Raw genomic sequence first — 10,349 nt, forward strand, 5'->3', positions numbered from 1 at the left:
ACAGATTAAAAATATTTCCTTTTCTTAATAAACTTCAGCTACTCAAACCAATCAAGAAAGTTTCATATAAGCCTATTTCACGATTTTCATACTTGCATACTTGGGTGGAATTTCCCAAAAATTTAGCTTTCTAGCTCTTAAGGTTTGGGCTGTGCATTGATCACCTATCAGTCAATGATTCAGTCAGTCAATCAGTCGGGGCAAACAGCTTTATATATAGAGAAAATCTCAAATTAAAGTTATGGCCTTGCGCTTTGGAATATGTACTTAGTTATGTTCTATATTTAAGCACTACAAATTCCATAAAGATCGGACTATAAGCACCGAAGTTATTCAAGACAGGTTTTAATATAGTGTGGGACAAAGGGAAGAGGAAGAAGCGCATCTGCTGCAAAAAGTGCGCGTATATGTGATTTTGTGAATATATGCATAAAAGGAAGCTAAACTGCTTGTAAGGGCAGCTTGACCCAGGGTATCTGCTAGTCGGGCACTCTTGTTGTTGTTGTTGTTGCTGCTGCTGCTGCTGCTGCTGCTGTTGCCGCTGCCGTTGCCGTTGCTGCTGATGTTGCCGCTGTTTATTGTTTGTACGGCGTGATCTTTATCGGCGCATAGTATTTGCATATTCCACTGTCAGAGCAGGCACAAGGGGGGCACGAGGGGCAGCAGGCAGGGGTGGTGGCATTGTGTGCCGCTGTCTGTTGTCGCTGCCGCTGTCGTTGTCGTCTTTATTATGTCATTGCATCATCAGCGCCTCTTTATCGCCATCCGTCATGCACATTGTGTAGAAATTAGCACATAACCCAAATGTGTAAAATACACGCGTGTAAATTAATTGCCAGCAATTAGTGAGGAGTGTACCTGCAGCAAGAGCAGCCGGAGGGGAGCCTCAACTAGCTGGCTGCAACTGGCTGGCTGCAATCTGTGTTTGGCCAAACACTAATAAAGTCTGTTGCGAGATTCGCGACTCCGAAAGTCACATCAGCAGATCTCACACAGGTGTCAGCCAGCCGGACAGCTGCGAGTGTGCACCGGTGCTGACAGCAGAATGCCCTTTAATGTCGCATTCGCGAGTGGCAACTGGCCAACTGGCCAACTGGGCAACTGGGCGACTGGCCGATTGTCGAGGCGGTGCAACAAGCGATCCATGCAAATGTCGGTGTCGGCGATTGTCACAGCGCAGCAAATAAAACATAAAACGGGCCGTCTCAGCTATAAATCATGGAGGATTGCGTCGGCTGCTGGTGTTCGTACTTGGGTACTGGGTACTCGATGCTCCGCCTGACATTTCCAGCCTCGCTTAGTGTCGAATCTGGATCGGATTCCGCTGAAACCGAAACTGCCACCATATGGCTGGTCTCCATCTCCGTCGTCGTCGCATAAATTAACAATCTAATTACCACGTCGATCCGATCCGATCCGATCAGATCCGACCCCGCCAAATCTGACCGGAAAATCACGAAGCGCAACCGACACTGAGCACGAGCATTCACCATTTGTATGCAAATTACTTTGTCTCCGGCGATGCCGACGTCGATGCCAGCCAGCAATCATAATCGACGTCATAATATCGTTACGGGCCCGTTTTTATCACCTGGCTAGCTAGAGCCTGGCCAGAGCCAAAGCTATCGGCTGCATTTAATAAATTTGCATATAAATTGCAGCGGCTGCGCTGCCTCAGCTCGAGTCTCAGCCTCAGCCTCTGCCTCTGCGTTTGCTGTTCCGTTTAAATCGATGCGCACCGTAAGCAATTTTTGAATTTATGTAAGCATTTCGTTCGCAGATTTAATTGACACGATGCCGAAGCTAAAACTCTGCCCGGCCCTGCATCCGTCCGTGTCCAGTAATCCAATTAGCCCACTCGACGTTGCGTACAAGAAAAAGCACTTGTCGCTGGCCACTCCGGGCTGCAGCCCAGCTCAGCCCAGTTCAGCTCCGAACGCAGTCCCATTTCCTAATGAAGATGTTTTCGGCTTGGTATTATTTGCCCTGGGGCGTCGCGTTCAATATGGACGTCACTCATGGCCAAGTGAGCAATAAAAAATATATAAATTACGACAGAGCATAAATAAAAGCTGCACTTGCTTATATAGTACATATAAATACGTAATTTTTGAAATGCGTACGAAATGGGTATTGGAATGGGAATGGGAGGGGACTCTGCTCGATTGCGGCTATTTTCAAATTCAATTTAATTCACTTTGTTCGATGAGCATTATCTGGCGATAGCAGATAAATTGGGATCACTTCACGCTCTTAATGGGAATCTCAGAGCCTCAAACCGAAGCTGAACCACAACAACAAGACAGTCGAGAGGGGACAGTGGGTAAAGTAGCCAAGCATTGACACGGCTACAGGTGACGGTGACGGTGACGGTGATGGGGATGGAGATGGTGTTGGTGAGATGGTGACTCTGGCAGGCCGAGTGGCCAACGAATGAGTGGTCAAAAAGGTGAGCACAAACGACATCGCATGCGCACAATCAGTACAGCAGCCGCATCTAAAAGAGTGAGAGTGATGGAACATGAGGGAGCGAATGTGGCAAGGTGTCGAGAAAGGCAGCTACAAGACTCCAGAGGAGCTCAGGCTGCCCTCGGCTCTGGCATCGGCTGTGGCTGTGGCTGTGGCTGTGGCTGTGTTGATGCCCGTTTGCCCAAAGAGATATCACAATAAATTAGGAAACGAAATCTTTACTAAATAAAGACATAAATTACACACCGAATCGCACTATGCGTACGGGGCCCGATGCCCGATGTCCGTCTGCCCCGACTTCAAATAAAAAGCAGCCAACTATGTCTCTGTTGAATGAACAGACAAAAAATAAAATACAAAATAAAAAATAAAACGTTGGCGCACAAAAGCCAACAACGGCGAGCCACAATGGCGACAACAGAAACGACATGACAGCAAAGTGGAGGAAGGCTTATAAAAAGCGAGAGAAATACAAATAATCAAACCAAATGTATTTTATAGGGTGATAAGAATCAATGAAGCCACTGAAATCCTATAGAGACATATTGTATGCATTATGAGCCATCGCATCACCCAGGCCCAGGCCAAAGAGCGCCTCTCCCCCAACCCTCCCTCTCCCGCTCCCGCTCCCGACCAACCGACCGATATATATGTTCACATTTAAATGGAGATTTAGCCAACGGCAGCACGAATACCGATCGCCAAGTGTCGCCCGCTGCACAAACTCCACTCGAACAGATCCCAAGCCCCACGACTCGGTCTGGCTGCCGCTTATCAGTGGGATTGTTTGGGTTTTGGGTTCCGTGTCGCTGGTGTTGCGGCTCAATTAGTGGGCGAAGAAGGCGCATGAATACCTTAATGTTAACGCTAACGTTAACGTTAATGTCAATGCTAATGTTAAGGCTGGCTTTGTCGACTTCATTTATGCGTGATTTGCTGCAACATGATCGGCTGCATCTAAGCTCGAACTGGCTTTTGTTTGGTTTGATTTGACCGCATCGGCTACGGCTGCGGCAGCCCCAACGGGTTATATCAACAACGGTCTTCTGTGATTTTGGGACAGGCAATAAATCTTGTGTTCAAGCAACCTAAAAATGCCATTTAACATTCCTCTTCTTGTTTTTTTTTTTTGTAGTAGTCGCGCCTAAAGACTGTCCCCAAACTAGGCAAGCGGAGAACAATAGACCGTAGTTTAAAGACCATTTCTCGGCGCAGGCGCGGGAATGCATTTTAATTACGCACAGCGACATAGCCTTTGGTTAATTGCGCCGCACTGTGAGGAGGCCCCCCTTCCTCTAGAACATATTCCCCATTAGAATGCCGAGGTTTATGCGCGAGCTAAGTGGTCTGAAGTGGAGTAGCAACAGTTGCCGCCTCAGCTCTTTGATTGGACATTGTCTGAGTCTGTCCGAATCTGACTAATAACTCATGTGTGCTGCTTTGTTACTGCCTCTTTGGAGGGCTTAGATATTCTCCAGTTAACCTGCACAATGCTGCAAAATCAATACGATGGAAACCGCTTTATAACAGTCGCCAAATCAATTCATAATAATTGATCATAATTCGGTAGCCGTCCGCTAATTGGACGCTTTACAATACAACAGAATTGAGCACGGGCTGGGCCAAAACAAAAACAAATTTAACAAAATTTTAGCACAAATTTATCAAATGCAAATCGACTTGCAAAGCGGCATCAAGCTGTGGAGAAATTCCAGAATTCTAAATCAAATATGAGTATACCAAAGATGATGCGATAAGATGCTTAACTCATGAGCTTTTATCTGTGCCCCAAGCTTAACTATAGACTTTCAGAGCCAAACAATGGGATATGGAGTTGACCCGAAAATGGGCAGAGAACGATCTCAAGAACTGCTGAATCGGAATACCTAGTATAAGACGTGTGTGTTCAGACTACTTTAGTCAGATCTATGCAAACTCTTTAAGGGGAACCCAAAAACTTGACAGCAGCCTTTAGTAGTAATATAAGAAAGGTATAGATCATATCGTTTAAAAGATAAAGCTATAGATCATATCATTTAAAATATATAATCGAGCATTCCTTAAGTGAAGGAAACCTAAGCTAACGGCCACAGCACTTTTTAAGTTCTGAAGGATTTGACATACTTCATTAACAATAAAAATAAAAATAATAATAATAATAATAATAATAATAATAATAATAATAACAATAATAATAATAATAATAATGATAATAATAATAATAATAATAATAATAATAATAATAATAATAATAATAATAATAATAATAATAATAATAATAATAATAATAATAATAATAATAATAATAATATTGATAATAAGCTTACAGCTTACCCGGGACATACTAGACCAAGCTAAATGCTGCTGCTGCTCATAAACATGTGGTTGTTATTGTTGCTGCTGCTATTCTTAATTAAGGCCACGGGAATCCACAGGTTACCTTTGGCTTTCGGGCACTATCAACACCTCATTACTCTTTTGATCACACTCCTCGTTAATGAAGATGTCAGGCGGCAGCTGCTGCTGCTGCCGCTGCTGATGTCGCGGCGCAGTGAAACACAAGACGAACAGAAAACAAAACCAATTTGAATTGAAAATTCAAAATCAATGCTTAGCATTCCATTTTTGTGGTGGCTGCTTGTAGCTGCAAAGCGACAGAGATTAAATATAACTCTTCTTTTGGTCGACCGCTTGAACTTTGCTCTGCCCAGCCGGACCCTGCCGGCACTTTGATGCCCTATCCTAGGCAGGGAGCTGTGTGAGTGCATTGCAGGCCGTTCGGCTGTGCTGAGATGCCCGATGCGTGCAGCGCACGACACTTGGAAACCTGTATCTGCATAAAGTTATAAACAAAGAAAACAAATTTGTCTTATCGCCCGATTCCTAATGAGATGACAACGAGACAAAATCACTCGGTCGCAACGCGTTAAAAGCGCGAGCTCATTTAAGGAGCGGACAAATACAAATGCACACATTTTAATCACTTTGCTCATTAACAGCACCTCAGCTCGGCTCGAGCCCAGCGAGCTGAGCGAGCGACCCAAGCGGGAGCTGCAAGAGTATTTATCAGCATTGACCGGTAGAATTCCTATTGTCCATGCTTAAAACTCTTCGAACTACCCACGCTTTAACTTCGAGAGTTGCATAGCTCCCAAAGTAATGTGAAAAATATGTAGATAAACCAAACTTATATGTTAAATTTTTCAAACTTACGACTTCACTAACTTAGTTTAAACAAAAGCGAATTCCAAGTAGAATAACTTTCGGGTCATACTTTGTTTTACAAATAAACATTGTTTTTTCCCAAATTTATTTTTAAACAATTTTCTAAATTAAGAATACTGAAATTTCTTTATTAATTTGGTTAGCATTTTTTAGCAACAGGAGGTAATCCGTGTACTTACCCAAAAATTCCCACACAATTGCACGTTTAGTTTATTACCTTCCATTCGTAGAGGAAGACGTTCTTTCATACAAGCAAATGACCTGAAAAAAAACAAAAGTAGCAGAGAGCAGATTAGACTAAGAGCAGGGGAAAATTTTCACCGCTCCAGGATATTAATTTGGTTTCCTTTTCATACAAATACATACCCATATCCACACATATACAGGAGTATACATAGTTCCTACTACTGATCCGCCTTCGACTCCTGCAGCTCCTACGCTACATTGTTTTAGCATGTGAGACTTACTTAAATTCATGAGAATCGCATAGAAGGGTAAAATTTAGTGATTCGTTTCTTTTTTATTAGCAGAGCAGCGGGAAGTAAACGTCAGTCTAGGTGAGGTATATAGAAACATACATACATGCAAACATACACACATACATACATACCCATATTCACTCATAAAAAGGGCATATAAACAGCTCCTCCTCATGCTGGTTCGCCTTCGCATCCCGCTGCCGCACCGTTTTAGCATGCGAGCCGTACCTAACCAGAATTGCATAGAAAGGCAAAATTTAGTATCACGTTTAATTTGCAGAGAAGCGAAAAGTTATTTTAGACTGCATATAATGAAAAGAGATCATACGTGCATGTATGCATGACTGCATATATAATTACATACTTACATACATGGATCTCTACATTCACACATATTAGCCTACATATATACAAACATAAATCCATGTGTACATACCCATATCCACACAGCTCATCCGGCTTCTAATCTTCCTCCTTCTTCTGGTGTTTTTACTTATTCTCCTCGTACTGCTCCTCCACCACATCGTTGAACATGCGAGTCTTACTTTAATTCATGAGATTTGCTTAGAAGGAAAACATTTCGCAGAGTACAGCACTGTTTAAAATAAACTTTTTTTAATTTGCAGCGAGCATCTTCCTCTTCCAGCAGCTGCTGGTCCGCCTCCTCCCGCTGCTGGGCTGCCTCCTTCTGCTTGGTCGCGTTGCGAGCGTCCTCCGCATCCAGCTGCTGCTTGTCCATTCCCTTATGATAGGCCGCTTTCTCCTAATGGTATATATATATAGATACATACATACATACACACATACATACATACATACATACATACATACATACATACATACATACATACATACTTACATACATACATACATACATACATACATACATACATACATACATACATACATACATACATACATACATACATACATACATACATACATACATACATACATACATACATACATACATACATACATACATACATACATACATACATACATACATACATACATACATACATACATACATACATACATACATACATACATACATACATACATACATACATACATACATACATACATACATACATACATACATACATACATATTTACATATTTACATATTTACATAGTTACATATTTACATATTTACATACATACCTACATATTTACATACATACCTACATATTTACATACATACCTACATATTTACATACATACCTACATACCAACGCCCCCTGCTCCTCCGGCATGCTCCTCCGGCTCCTTCCAGCTTTGAAGCCAGCCTGCGACTAATTCATAGGTGAAGCCTGCAGGGCTTACTTAAATGTTTGAGAATCGAGGAGGAGGGCAGCTTTAATAATTACGTTATCATATTTAAATTTGCCGCGCAACAAGACAAATTGGTCTGCTATTGGTATAGAAGACAACTTACATGCAATCGTACATACATATGTACACACATACATACATACACATACGTACACACAAACACATACACTCTCTCATACACACACTCACATATACATACATACATGCATACATACATGCATACGTAACATGGATTGTAATCGTTTTTTCCGCCTTTGGAAAGATATACTTTGATCCCCAATTTTCCCGAATTGAACTGGAAATTGCAATAACATTTTTCTGCATATTTTTTGACTGTGAATGGTCAAAATTTAAATTAAGCGGGTGGAGTTTTCCAAAAGCCTTTTAGCTACTTTAAGCATTAAAGCCCTGTATAAGTAGAATGTAAACTAGGTTTCGTTTAAAATCAATTTAGTTAACCATTCTATGATCTTCTAGTGATTGGCAGGCGGCGTGGCGAGCTGGTGAGGAGCCGAGGCGATTGTTGGCAGGCACCAAGGGCAAGCGGTTGGCAACAATGTTGTCGTATTAGTTAACGTAACTAACTTTAGTTATTGCGCGTGTTGCGATTTCGCGCTTTTATGGTCCATTTAAGACTATGAGATGGAAATGTTGTGTCGGCTGTGCCAACAGATTTATTACCGGGCCCCCCATTGGCGGGTGGTGGCGGTGGTGAGGACCCGAGATTCAAGCGCCAGGGAGGCAAGTCAGCCAAGGTTGGGAGCTCGCCAGAGTCCGGGTAAAGTTCATCGATTTCAGCCAACCCAAGCGATAAAAACTGTGCGCACTGATCAACAGAGGAATTGCAAAAGATCTTTCAACATTGTTGCGAGCGCTGAGCCATTTTACTGTAAAACCCAAAGCAACAAACAGCACAAACACAAACAAACACATCCTGAATGTGGCCAAGTGTCCGTGTCCAGCTCCAGCTTCGCCCAGCTGCGGCGACGGCGATCGTAAAAATGTTTGACTGCGATTATATGGCGCTCATGAGAGCGCCACTTTGTCAGGGTCTGGGCCTCTGATGTTGATGGACTGGACTCGTTCGGCCCAGGGGCGTGCTAGGACAGGGTTGTGGCCAAAGGGGGTTGCCGCAAATCTTTATGTGAGGCCAGGCCAAGCAACAAATTGTGTATCAACAAGCAGACAACAGATTGGCCTGGCCTGGTACACACATATGTCAGCATATATGTATAAAGCATAAATGCACACACACACACACGCACGCGCACACACAGGTGTGCACATGTATTATTTAGGCATAATTTATGAAGCGAGAGGTGAAAATATTTTCAATAGAAGGTGATTTAAATTTATTAAAGGAATGCTCACGACCAGCCCGAGCACTAAATTAGAATAAGCCAGAGTCGGAATCGGATTCGGAGTCACAGCTGGTGGAGCAGCAAGGGGAATGGGGGCAGCTCATAAAAACTCAAGCAAATTAAATCTGTGTGTGTTTGTGTGACTGGGCGCACGCTTGCACGGATCAGATTGAGCATCCAGTATTGGTACCATCACCCGATCCAATCCAATCCGATCCAATCCAATCCGAAGACGCATCATCAGCCGTTCGCATCTAAGCATCGACAGCGACAGCGACAGCGACGAGGCAGAGCGCTCTTATCAGATTCGAAATACGTATAAATACGAGTGCACAACATGCTCAACGCGAGGCGACTCATTTAAATCTCGGCCAGAGCCAGAACGGGCCCAAAGAACCTAACCAAACCCAGTCGCAAGCAGCTTGTGATCCGAACGCGCCGAGTTCGCCTTTTGTTAACACCATAATTTACATTGATTTATGTGCTTAGTTGACTCTGCATTTTTAATCGGTTAGCCCGGGCAACGTCACCGTCGCCGTCGCCGTCCCAGCTCCAGTGGATAGCCTGATCGCAGCCCCTGCCCCTCCAGCGTGTCTATGTGGCTGGGTTTGGGATGTGTGCGCGGCTTCATTTGGTTATAATTAAAATGTCGATGTTATCAACCAGATTTGGACATATTGGCCATTACACTCGAAATTTAAGCGATTTCTATGCGCGTATTTTTCTGATATTGATTTTCGATTTCATTTACCATTTACCATCTCTTTTCCCCCCTCCCCCACATGTCGACCATGTCTGTTTCTTTCCAATTTGATTTCTGTTTATGTTTCTATTTCAGTTTCTGTCAGGCGGGCGGCGATGAGGCACACAATGAATATTGATTAAATTAATATTTAATAACGTTTTAAGAAGCTTTTGAGTGTTAAATGTTTATTTATGCTCATTGGCTGTGCTTTTTGTAGCTGTCATATATATCTCACCCCGTCCCCCGGTCCCACCCTTTCTCTCTTGCTCGTTTTTTGGTTTTGTTGGGAATTGTGCGCCTGGAACAAATAAATTTATATTTAAAACACGATTTTATTCGTGAATACTGACCAATTGTATAAACGTTTAAGCGTTTTTCAAAAGTATTGAAATGCTCCAATTCATTTTTGTAAGTCTGTTTTTGAATGTAAACCCAAATTCAATTATAAGCCTTTCAAAATATATATATTACTTTAAACTAAGTATATATTACTTTAAACTAAGTATATTTACTACCTTGGAAAAAGGTATATAGGGCCTACAACTGAAATATAGTAAAACCTGTTGCTGAAAGATTCCATTTATAGGGCAATTCTTTCATTCTTCAAAGCTTTTACAAACTGCTGTGGAATTAATAATATCCCCAATTTATCGCTTAGTTAGATAATAAAGCGATAGCTATATATACTTTCCTTTTTTAATTATTTTTATAAAATGTTTAATTAATAACATT

This window comes from Drosophila montana, unplaced genomic scaffold (genome assembly GCF_035044405.1).
Source record: "Drosophila montana isolate Dmon_TW-CO22-7 unplaced genomic scaffold, ASM3504440v1 contig_2668_1, whole genome shotgun sequence".
NCBI lineage: Eukaryota > Metazoa > Arthropoda > Insecta > Diptera > Drosophilidae > Drosophila > Drosophila montana.